At 48.5% G+C, this 12,950-nt stretch overlaps 1 protein-coding gene across 2 annotated transcripts in view; it reads right to left on the bottom strand.

Annotated features, from left to right (window-relative positions):
- Nucleotides 1-10,685, bottom strand: part of Disp (RND transporter family member dispatched) — a 260,112-nt gene extending 249,427 nt beyond the window's left edge. For both annotated transcript variants that reach the window (XM_077674488.1, XM_077674487.1), the window contains exon 1: nucleotides 10,565-10,685. The gene's annotated coding sequence lies outside the window, so the exon portion shown is untranslated. The remainder of the gene's footprint in view (nucleotides 1-10,564) is intronic.
- Between the last annotated feature and the right edge of the window lie 2,265 nt (nucleotides 10,686-12,950).

The raw sequence follows: 12,950 nt of genomic DNA on the forward strand, positions 1-12,950 counted from the left end.
CAGGCCCCATCAGGGACACCACTTCGCTTCAAGGTGCTTCAGGCGATGCCCTTTCATTCGGGATAGAGCGCATACTCCACAAAAAACAATTGCCTGTCCCTTTAAAGTTTACACGACTATTTCCCAACGTGACAATCATTTGAATGAACCAAAACAGCAATGCCTCTCATCATTCCAATCACCACATGTCAGCGTGGAGTGGGTTACAGTGAAAACTACGCGGCGTGGGGTACAGTCTTTGTCAAAATTTTCTAGGCCAAGACTAAAGTGCACAGGGCGCAAAAAATTCAAAGTATACAACCTTACGTCTCGAGCTAGGCCAAAACGTTTTATGCCGCAAAGCTAGAGAAAACACCTTTCTTTCTTGCTGTCATAAAATCATTGTGTCGAAGTTAAAGGTTAAGCGTATACCATTCGTGGTCCGGAAGGCTTAGGTTTAGCCTAGCAAATTTTGACAAAGACTGCACGCGCAGGATGAAACGACAGGACGCCGCGACCGTGGCGACGCCATGCGGGCAGTACGGTCGACGATGCGCCGCACTCGGAAGAAACGCGCCCTCCATAAAAGTCGGCACTCCAGCTGCATTAACGTAAATGCGATTGGGCGCTGGGAGTGTCCTTGATTGGGCTCTCAGAAGGCCCCGTTCTCGGGAGAGGACACCACGACCGCGAGTAGCCACCACAGCCCAAACAAGACGGGGCTTCGCGACGGCAAAAAGGGGAAGTACTTTATATGGCCCGAGAAAGACTATCGGAAGCTAAGGACCGGACATTGCCTGCGTACTAAGGACCTCTTACTACGGACACGCTCAGCTTGTTCGTTCTGGCAGCGGCCTTGAGTGTGCTGGCGGCGCGAGAATTGGCGCAGCCGACAGGATCGTCTCTTTTGCGCATGCGCAACAAGGTCCAGCGCATATCCGGATCTTATTACAGTTTAAAGGAACAGACAACCAATTTATCGCGAGTAAATTTTCTTTATTAAAAAAAATACCTCAACTCGAAACAGTTGACCTGGTAGAGCCCTAAAAACTTTTGAAATGTGAATTTTCACTCTACCAGCATTACGTATCGCACCAAAAGGAGTGCTGGCACAGTAAACCCGCCGCGGTGGCTCAGTGGCTAAGGCGTTGCGCTGCTGAGCACGAGGTCGCGGGTTCGATTCCCGGCCGCGGCGGCCGCTTTTCTGATGGAGGCGAAAAGCAAAAACGCCCGTGTGTACGAGATTTCGGCGCACGATAAAGATCCCCAGGTGGTCAAAATTAATCCGGAGCCATCCACTACGGCGCGCCTCATCGCCTGCGTTGCGTCGGCGCGTTAAACCCCACAATCAATTAATCAATCAACCATGACAGTAAGTTGTGTGGCAACGTAATTTTAACTAACTGCACGTGAGATTAAAAGAGGTATTTACAAACTTGTCCCCGGCTAGAACAACAATAGTGTGCAACCTTTCCTATTCCTTTACGCGGTTTCTGAATCACAAGTTGAAACCGACGGAACTGTTTGAACACGTAACGTAGTGTCACGTTTACACGCCACGTGGCGCCACCTTTCAGACTTCAAAAATTTTAGTGCAAAATAAAATTTATTTTCGCCTGTTTATTTAAAAATTCCCGCAGTTATGCCTTCCACCCCACGTCGTGCAACACACCAGCCCCATTCTTTTCAAAACGCACGTCGAAGAACGCCTGTAAAAATGCACACCACTCATGTAACACCCCGCACTGGGCTTTTTGAAGTTTAATAAATAAATAACGAAAGAAAGAAAGAAAGAAACAAAGAAAAATATACAACACTGGCTTTCATGTAAGCTAGACGACATGCACTCCACAGAAATCGGTTGTCGGTACCTTTAAAGGGGCCATAACTCAGCTCCACTCTAGCCATGAAAGACGTTTTTAATCGAAAAAAAAAACGCAAGTAATCAAAAACTTTCAAATTTCGCGCTACAGTGAGGTGTTACTGACAGGAGTGCCGTCTATGTGCCAGCACTATAAACGTAATTCTCAGAGTGCTAGCTGCACGTTAGCATTCAAGTGATGCAATCAAACGAAACTAGACGTCCCATATTACAATCTTCCATTCATATATGGTAGCGGTGGTTCGTTCGGCAGCCGCCAATCACGCAAACAAGATTTTGTGACGTCATAAGAAGTTGCCGGAAACCGGCTAGCGGACAAAGCAATAAGTTCTAATTTACCAAACTTGTATTTTGTGTTCACGGCCCCTTTAAGGAATAAAAAAATTGTGGTCGATCCCTCTTTCATAGGAACCGGTAAAACACGAATGTGAAAGGTGCCTTCACAGGAGCAGTTGGATGTTGAAGGAACCTCCTTCATGTGCAAAGGATTCGCGAGCCTGACCCCGCCAGACGAACTGACGCCGACACGCAAGAAACAACAACAAAAAAGAAATAACCGGTCAAAAATGACATGCACAAAAACAGCAGCTTGAAACAGAACGGTCATGAGAACAACGCGACTGCGGAGGGTGCCTCAATTCACGCGCGTCCCCCACACACGAAGGCGCTGGCATCGAGGCGCCAACTGTCGGCGCTCATTAGCGTCATGATGCACTACTTCGCTTCGCCTCTCCTAGACGGCAGCACCATCTGAATGAGTCACAGGGAAGGACATAAGGCGCGTTCGTAGAGCTGTTGACGTCTGAGTTCATAGCGCAGATGGCAGGGCGCCTTGTACCTCCCGTTGCGGCGAGAAAGCTCGTGGGCTCGTTTCCGGGCGCCGCCGCGTCAATGGCACTTTTTCTGGCGACGTCATTTCCGTGACGGATATGACGTCAGTGAGATCTTAGTGTACCCCAGCATAAAACACTGTCGTGTTAAAATTATTCGATGATACGCTGGTATCTTAAACAGTGCGTGTGCATCTCGTCCCTCTCTGGACCCTCTCCCTCTTGAACTTGAGGCTCGGCGATTTAGCTTGATGTAGCTCCTGCCCTTCAAAACTGTTGTTGTCCACCAGAATCGGCATTCCTTCGCCGTAATGCCCATTCCTCCTTCAGCTTCCGCCCGCACTGGGTGCAGACTCTAGAACGCGTACAAGAGATGGCGGGAGTCGCGAGACCCGTCGAGGCCGAGCTGCAGCTCGCGATCCGCGCTTCGACTTGCCGTCTCCATGACAACGAGGCCAGCATTGCGAAGACGCCTCTCTCCCCTTTCAAAAGCAGCTCTCTTCGCGCTACAGCAGCTCCTGCAGCACAGTGGAATGGAACGGTGGACGCTCTCTACGATCATCCTGCTCTCCGCGCCATAAACATTCCCCACATCTTCCCGCCTTTGGTCCCACTCTCTCCCTCACAAATGTGGAATAGCTGGCCAGAAAACTTTCTCAAGACGGCCTCCCCGTTTCATTAAAGAGATCCTGCAGCGCTGCCGATAGGCACTTTCCCTCTTTGCTTCGTAACTGGAAGCACTTCGAAAGCTCCTCGATCGAAAGCACTTCGAAAACCAGCACACAGCGCCACTACGTGGTTTGCGAGCCGTAAAAGATACGTTTTTCCAAGTTTCGGCCTTGCTTTTTTTCTCTAATTTCTTTGGAGTGGCAATCCGATGCGTTTATTGCTGCAACTGCAACTAAGGTGCCCAACAGCCGCAACATCGCTCGAGTGACGTCATTAGGGCACGCAAAAAAGAACAGCCCAGACCATGAAAAACAGAAAAATGTTACGCGGCGACAAGACAAACGAGAGAGAGATAGCTTTTATTTTGTCAGGAGGGCTCTATAGGTCGCGTGGGGGAAGTTGTAGTCGAAGGAGGGGAGTTTGTGGCCTGGGACATCCTGAAGTAGGATGTCAGTTCTAGCGGAAACAGTGGGCCCCTCGAGAATACGGGAGAGGCCGCGTTGGCTGAAGAGAGCAGACTCACGGCTCTAAACTACTCGCGATAGACCGCTTTCGATAGAATAGAGTACAATTAAAGTCATGTTGAAGCGGTGTGTTTACATGATGTTGGCCATGCATCCATGACAGCATCGACGCCAGGTATACGTGCGACGCACTGATTATTCGTCGTCAGAGATGGATCCATTTGGCGATACGCGCCACTGTCAACTTCTTTTCTCGCAGAAATACCGTATTTTCGCGCGTATAACCCACACCAAAAATGCGAAAATGTCATTGGCAAAGTAGGGGTGCGGATAATACGCGGGGTTTTTCCGTAAGTGCAGCTTCACGGCAAGGCGCGTTGTGCCGTGAAGATGGCCATTTGTAAAACAGTGGGAACTGCGGCTCAAGTGACAGCTCTAGCGAGAGCAGTGACACTGAGAGAATTGTGACTTTCTCCTTGCAGTCAGTGCATTCTACTTGCCAAATGTACGCTTTTTTTTTCTGTCTACATAGTGTGTGATGTGCTGCGTGAGCAGTGCCTTTGGTGCAGCCTTTTATGTACCAAATGTGCGGGCAATATGCGAGGATTATTTTTTTCTTTTCCGGCGGGCTAAAAGTGGGGGTGCGGATTATATGCAGGGGCAGGTTATACCCGCGAAAATACGGTATTTCGGGCAAATTTCTTTATCTGACGAGTGGAGAGCAGCATTACTCAACTGGGGTATTTTGTCGCCGCCATGATGTAAATACTGGATGCGCTTGCTGAATTTGTTCTGAAAGCTTTCTGAAAGCTGAAAGGTTTCGAAAAAACGTTTATGAAATTGCTTGCACGATCCTTTTTACTTTGCTTAAAGGGATCGGGAAACAAATTTTTCAACTTATAAACTGCGATATCTGTCAGGCTATCTAGCCTCCTACGCCGAGCTTCTACCACCTGCTTGCCTGTAAAGTGTGCATCCCAGCACAAGGGGTATTACTAATGGCGGTGAAGCAAATGTTAGTATCACCGAGAAGCATGCTTCGAGTACCCGCACTACAGGATTCCTTTAAGTTTTTAGGGCTGGCCCATATGACGACCCTCCTGCTCATAACATGTCACTGTAGCGCGAAATTTAAAAGTTTCCCTATACTTCTTTGGTTTTTTCGATTAAAAAACCTCTTTCGTGGCTGGAATGGAGTTGAGTGAGGTACTGAAGCGCAGTTGTTTCACATTAGACCAAGTTGTACCGTATTTGTTCGATTATAAGGCGGTCACGATTATACAAGGGTGCAGTTAGGAGAGTAAAAAAAATAGCCATATAAATATACTGAGCTTCGAATAAAAGGCGGGGTATGACTTTGAGACTAGGGTTTTCGGAAGAAAAACCTAGCCTTGTATTCAAATAAATACGGTATTTTCTCTTCGGAGCCCCTTTAAAAGTGCACAGCTCATGGTAGGAGAGCGCATACGAGAGAAACAGACATGAGCGGCACGAAGAGACAACATTCCGGCCCCTGCACCACACAGAACTCTGGCAATCGGTAGCTTGGCGTAATTGCCCCAGACCAACAAGTTCCCTAACCTTGCAGCCTACAGCCGCTGTTACCCGGGGCTGCACCCACGCTGGATGCAAAATTTGTAGAGGCAGAGCGGACCTCCAGCACATGGTTTGGTCGTGCCCCCCCTCAAAAGCAAACAGGTACAGCAGAAAGGATGGCTTTTCTCAGACGTTATAACCGTAGAGCCGTGGGAGAGTGCACTGGCCAGCTCCGATCCCGAAGTGCAAGTCCAACTAGGTAGTCCGGATGGCTGAAGACGCCGCCCGGGTCCAACGACTCCTGGCTGCCGCCTAAAATGGAGAAGAGGACTGAGGAGGATCCTCAACCTCTTTCTTTTCCCTCGACATCACACCGGGCACAAAATCTCTCTCTCTCTCTCTCTCTCTCTCTCTCTCTCTCTCTCTCTCTCTCTCTCTCTCTCTCTCTCTCTCTCTCTCTCTCTCTCTCTCTCTCCTGGGCGGCAGCGGGTCGGACGGCGCAGCGGTCTAGCCCAACACCACCTAGGTGGTGTTGTCTAGCCTCGTCGACGCACCGCCAACCCGCGTTTTGGCGGCCCCGTCAAGCTACGGGCTAGTGCCTTCGTGCAGCGACAGCGCAGCGTCGACAGGCGCTTCGACGGCCCCCACCTTGCATGCCGACGCTTCCGGAACCGGGTGGTGCCTCCACAAGTTACTTACTTGTCGTCACCTCTGTGTCCTCCTAACTTGAGCCCCGCGAATAAATCCTTTCTTCCGTCTTATCCCGGCATTTCTTCATCATGACCCTCCCATAGGTGCTTCTCCTGCGTCTCTTGCGGAACGTTGCCCGATTGGTCACGCCACTGGCCCCACATTTGAATTTTCCATCTTCGTCGTTCGTATATAGCTCTTAGAGTCAACTGGCATTAATGCCATCTACCAGGTTACTACCTGCCACGTTACAACAGTCAAACCCGATAAAAACGAACCCGGATAGAGCGAATTATGCTATACATCGAACAAATGCAAATCCGTTACGAAAATGCATGCGGAACGTACATATTCGTTATAACGAAGTTCACATCGGATATATCGAACTCAGGGCGCCACAATTGCCACCGAAATGCATGGTCAGATTCAGATGCATGGTCAGATTCAGATGCTGATTGGCCATGATTGAGATGTTGAGCCTCGCGTGGAGCGACGTAACGCCTGACACCTTCCGTAACTGTTCCCGGCACACGGGATTTCCGACGGAGCACATACAGTCTGCGAGTCCGGACCAAGACGGCATCATCGGCAAACTGCGCGAAGAGCTCGCCAACGTTCCAGATGCTGTGTCTAAAGGAGTGTCCTTTGAGAGTCTCCTGAGTGTCAATGACGGCTTTGCCGTCCCTGTGAGCGCCACAGGCACAGACAGCGTCACTATGTCACGGCAGCTGCTGCTGCTGCGGCTGAAAACATCGAAGAGACTGAAAATGTCAAAAGGGACATCCTCAGTCTCTTCGGTGCTTTAATGAAGGTTAATGAAGCGCTTTCGCCAGTCGATGTGCTCTGCCAATATTACTTCGATATTGAAGAACACGGCCTTGAACTGGCGAAAACGACGCCTCCGCCAAAACGAAAGAAAAAACAAAAATCACCGCTCTTTTGTGAAATAGGCAGTTAAGGCGGAAAGTAGCTTTGGTGCATGCAATAAATGGATTGTTTTGTGTAAGGTAATGACATAATTTATGCGTTTGTTTCTCTACAACGTGGGAATGGCAGGGGGGGGCCCCGCGTACTGCGAACTCGTCACAAGAAAATTCGTTATAGACGGGTTCGGCTATATCGAACTATTGGATATATCGAAGTAATCGTGGTGCATATTACAGTTCGCTATAACCGGGTTTGACTGTATACGCTTTGAACCCCGATACCGTATATCGAATTCCAAAAGGGTACGGAAAAAGTTCGACTTATAAATTCTACCGGTAAAATAGTGCTAATATAAGACCTAAAAGCAACACCTTCTTCCACGTCATTTTTTTTTCTATTGCGACAAGATCTAAAGAAACTCAGAGAACAGCTAAGCAAGAAATTATTTTGGCGAAGAAAAAAATCCGGCCACGATTAATCAGTTCATACATTGCCGCAAATGTATATTCACGCGCAGTTGCGTAGGTTTGATGGAACGAGGACAGGAAAAATATATTTAGTCCTCACTGTACAAGGCAGTGTATCCATGCTTAGTTGCATAGGTTTCATGGAACAAGGGCAGGGAAATGTATTTAGTCCTCCCTGGACAAGGCAGTCTATCCATGCGTCGTTGCATAGGTTTGGTGGAATGAGGGCACGAAAATTATGTTTAGTCCTCACTGGACAAAGCAGTCTTTCAGCGGTTAAAAGGGCATCTGATCAAAAAGGACCAAAGCTCAGAACGGCACCAGCAGGAGCACTTTGTACACAAATCAATAGGCATAAAAGCCTTCAGCACGCTGGATGACGGAAAAGGCAGTAATCGAAGATCTACGCCGGTACAGAATTGAGACTATAGTTTGGCAAAGCCGTAGAAACATGTAGTAATGTGGACAACAAGACACGACTTGTCCTTTCACCCGTTTATACCATGGTCAACTTCATCGCACTGTGGCGTTCAATTACTTTGCATGTGTTGTTGTCACTGGCGTTCATCTATTTATTTTTCTTGGGTTGGTGCTATTACTCTTTTTTTTTTGCGTCATTTACTTTTAATTTTGTTTCAGTGTTTGCATTAACGATTCTCTTTTCAATTGTATTTTTATGCCCGGACTCTGCTGGCAGCATTGTCTTGTTTTTACTTTCCTTTTTTTTTTTTCAACGCTTCATGTCTGTCTTCTTCCTGCTGTAACCCTAATGTCTGATATATGCACCACTCATCAAGGTAGTCACCCCCCATCTAGTGTAGCAAGCCTTGTGCATAGCAGGGCTGACCTCACCAGTTCCCATTAAAGAGCTTTCTCTCTCTCTCATCTGACTGCTGTCAAACGGTCCCAACAGTCCAGCTTGCACAAAACCGCGACGCCGGGGTCATATGCATACGCGGGGTTGTTCGTTATCGGGTAACCCCTGATTTACCCGTACACCCCGAACATATTTCAGGAGAATAGGGTCAAACCCGCTTTATCCCCGGATGGACCTTTTCAAAGTAGCGCGTTTTTCCCAATCATGCACAAAGTAGCGCTTTGCACAATCATTCTCTACCAGTACTTGCTGAAAGCAAGCCCCACAGACACAGCTTTCGAACTCATCGAGTATTGGCATGACTCTGCCGCTGGTGAGGCCGAAGCCGAGCCCGAGCGCACGCAACCTCTTGACACCTACCAGGAAATCACGCCCGTAAAACCTACTCTTCACCCCACAAATCGCTACCGAGGGATCAGGAAAGATTACTGCGTGCCCTGCAGGTCAACACCTTCCCACATCCCACCAGATTTCACCTCTCTGACCGGACACACTTTTCTCCACTTTGCCGCTTCTGTGTCTGAGAGCGTGGGACTCTCAGACACATAGTGGGCGGCTGCGATAAGTCTACCCTAGACCCCCCTAACATTCACCTTTCCACGGAGATTTGGGAGAGAGCCTTGGCCAGCTCCGGCCTCGAAGATCAGCTGCGCCTGATCGAAAGGGCTGTCGACGCGGCCCGAGCTCAAGGCATCCTGGAATGAGGACGCCTCTCTGAAGCATTTTCGGGATTTCATTAAAGTTTATTCTCTCTTTCTCTCTCTGACGCTCGCTACCCCAGGCTGCAAATGCTGTACTGACATTGTTGTGCCGAGTTATCGGTTGCCGCGTTGTAGAGAGCTTTCTCCCAGCTGAGACCGACATGTTGCGCATGCAGATGATAATGCATGTAAACAAGGGATGTGCAAAAAAAAGCGATCACCAGTTTTTTTGTGAGTATTCCGGCACATTTTCGAGTATTTGCTAGAAAACCCCGATTTCTAGCTTGAAAGTAAGAACAATTTGAACGCGTCAAAATTAAGAGGCTCGTAATACCTTCTCATAATTGTACATCTGCAGATTTAAGCCAAAAAAAACCCGGATTTAGAAATGGTTTTACGAAAAAAAAAAAGGACGACTTCTCCCCGATTGTCAGTTTGGAAAATAGCACCCGAGTCTCATCCCCAGGTTTTTTTTTTTTTTTTTAATATATAAACCCCGCGGAAACGACCGCCCGGATTCGCAGATTAAAGGTTGTCTTCAAAGCTATAAATACCCTTATCTGGAAACAATCTCCTCGGAGCTAAGTATAGATATTCCATATATCGGTTGCCGGCGTTGACACAAGTCCGAAATAAGCGTACTTTTCGAGGGAATTTCGGGACCACTCGATGGGGCTCTTCGATTTACAGTCTCGGACTCACCGCGGACTCCCCGAGAAGCAGCTGTCCGGCATTCGATTTTCCCATGTGTCCCTATGGCTTCGGGGAATCCTCGGACTACCCGCCGACTATCCGTTGTGAGTCCAAGAGTGTAAATCGAAGAGCCCCTACGTAGACATAATTCGAAATATCCGGGTTCGATATAAGCGGTTGTCTGCCCAAACTGCTCTAGCAATTCAACCATCTGCGTCATCCAACCCAATGCAACGTCAAAGTTCGTCCTATGCATGCGCGGTAATTCACACAGCTGTAGTCATTCCGCAACATTAATCCCGCTTGATTTAAACCGATCCGCATCAATCGAAGCGCGACTAGATTAATTGCGCTCTGTCGCTCAAACAACGTGATCAGAACACCTGTCCCTAAACGCGCGCTATTTATCAATTCAACGGCTCGCGTGACGAAGCGGAAACGAGCTCGCTCGCCTCGCACTTTTTTCCGCTACATTATGCGTCCCGCGTGAGGTGCTCTTGGGGCTGGAAGCGATGACAGTCGAAGAAGTAAACGAACACTGCAAACGGGGGCTCGCGTGCATTTGCGTAATTGATCACACGCGCTTTTAGAACGAGATGACAGCAGTGTACTTTCCGGAGCCGTAACGCCACTGCAACACGCATCCGGTCGATGTCGGACGGCGTGACTATGCAATCGGTGCAAACCCGAATCGCCGAAACTCTACCCCGTCGGCTGCCCGGGTTTAGTTTTGTCTGGTGAGCCTGTCGAAAATCGATCTATCGATAACGCACGAGGACACGCGGTTGGAATCGTAACGCAAAACGAAGCTGCCATCCACAAAGTATGCGCCGCGGCACTCTGACTTACCGTTTCTGCGCGCTCTCTTTTCTAGAAGCTCTGGAGGATCACTTGCACAGCTGCTGTCGCTTGGTGATGGAATATGCACCTCAGCTGCGCCGACGGGCCGGCTTGTCGGCCGCAGTGCGCGCTTTCCTGCTGAATCGACTCAGTGCACACGGATGCGGCGCTCTGTAGCCGGGTCTCTCGAAACCCACGGTCACCAAAGCTTGCGTCATTTTGCCGGGGCCGAGAACCCGGGGTGCAAAGCGAGGTCGGGTGAGCGCACCATGTCACAAGCGGCACCCTGCAGAGTGCTCACTGCACTGCCTCGCCGATCGGATGGACGGAAACGCTTTTTTGGGAACCCGGAACGGTAGCGCCATCTACGGAGCCGAGGCACACCGAGCAGAGTTTAACCACGGCCTCCGCGATCGGCTGCCGGCGGCGCGCCGTTGCTCCGGCCGTCCCAATCGCCCGAAGAGAGCGTAATTCCGAAGAGGCCGTTTCGCCGTTTTCCGCCGCACCGCGGCGCGCGGAGCCGATGGTTGAAACGAAAGCCGGGTATGCTGCAACGCTTCTCGAAATGGCGTTTCGTCAACTTTGGCGCTTCGTATCGCAATAAAAAGAAAGCATATCTGATGTTATGGATGCAAAGCGACTCATAGAACCTGATAATAATGAATTTATTTTACCTACGATTGCAGCTATGCGACTTCTTTAACATGTGCCGCATGACGCCTTCGACACACGGACAATATTCCCTACTACCAATGGAAAATTTCTGGTGCTTAAATAACTTTCGGTTCGCTAAAAGGTGCTTATTTTTCAGGTATTTCTTATCCAGGCTTACGTACTTTATATAATCTGCATGGTCAATGCAGTTCAGTAGAGCGCGGGGTGCGATCACGTCATACGCACGACGGATGGCTGCGCTCTTATCTGGCCTTCGAATTAATGCCTGTTGGGTGGAAGCACCCGTGATATTTTTAGGATTAACACGTTTAACGAGTATTACGTTGAGCGATAGCCTCAAAGGTATGGCAATCTGTTTTACACATGTGCGTTAAGCAATTTACAGTTTCAATTTCAGTCGCAACAAATAAAACAACTTGAAGTCAGATGCACCCCGATTTCATTGTATTCTTAAACGTATTTCGGTGACCACAGGCAAGCCCAATTTCCACTGTTTTGGACCCAAGACTAAAGACATTTAAATTTTCAGTTACTGATATCGAAGCCCATCCATGTGTAAAGCAATGATGACAGGTTTCATGTTTGCTTTGGACATGTACACACTGCAGATGTTTTCAGAGGCCCGTTCTTCCAGACGAAAATACGCGAGACTTGTCCGTATGAAAAAAAAAAAAAAAAAAGGTGGCGACAACAGTGTTCGCAAAATCATTTTAGTGTGACAGCGCACACCCTGCATAAAACTCCTCGTAAGATTTTCTGCGTTTTGGGGGGCAACCAAATGCTTGTAATGCTGCTTTCTTTAGATAGTGACAGTGTGTCTTTCGTTAAGAGAAAACTGCATAAAGAAGGAATAACACCATCGTAAACGGCGGCTAATCGAGTTGCACGCCGCAAAAAGCGAATTTAAAATTGAAATCTTGTAAATTAAAAAAAAGGCATGTGTGTAATAATATTATAATCAATAGGCTGCATAACAGGTGTTCCTTCGATGAGGTATCAAGCAAAAATAAACAAATGTTCAACTTCTAAAAATAACTGGCAAAATCAAACACGGCGCCAATATAAAAATGCAACCACTGCGCTCGATTGTTGTCCATAACCCACCCTATGCGGGAACAAAAATATAACTGCTGTTCCAACAAGCAAGCACACGATAATTCTGTAGCCGAGAAGTTTTCGCACCTAAATATCCGCGCACCTGAATGTCCGCACGGAAATGTCCTGCACCGATCAAGCGCAGCAATCACAGCGCGATTAACTTTTCAGTGCTGTTCCTCAAAGCTTCTGAGACAAGCGGACTTCATGACCCGGTAGTTCAGTTTGTCAGCTCAACAAAAATAAAGCTGCAACACAGTTACGCGAATTCCGGCCGTGAAAACACGCAGCAACTCAGGCCCCACAAAGCCGGCCAGGGGAGTCGGTGCAAGCTGCCGAACCATCGGCTAACACCGCCACCTCGCGGCGCGTTGCGGAATTAGCCAAATTACATGTTTTTTGCTGGGGGACGCGCCGAATGGGACGGCCGGAGCAACGGCGCGCCGCCGGCTGCCGATCGCGGAGGCCGTGGTTTAACTAAACGCAAATAGATGGCGCCACTAACCAAAGTACAATACTGTCATCATTGTTATTGTAATTAAAAAATATTTCTTATCCAAGTTTATAAATGTTTCATAAAACCATCTTTACGAGAAATAAATATGACGTTTCCAGAATTAAGTGC

Source organism: Haemaphysalis longicornis, unplaced genomic scaffold (genome assembly GCF_048455015.1).
Source record: "Haemaphysalis longicornis isolate Haplotype H1 unplaced genomic scaffold, Haemaphysalis longicornis Haplotype H1 scaffold_6, whole genome shotgun sequence".
In the NCBI taxonomy this organism is placed as follows: domain Eukaryota; kingdom Metazoa; phylum Arthropoda; class Arachnida; order Ixodida; family Ixodidae; genus Haemaphysalis; species Haemaphysalis longicornis.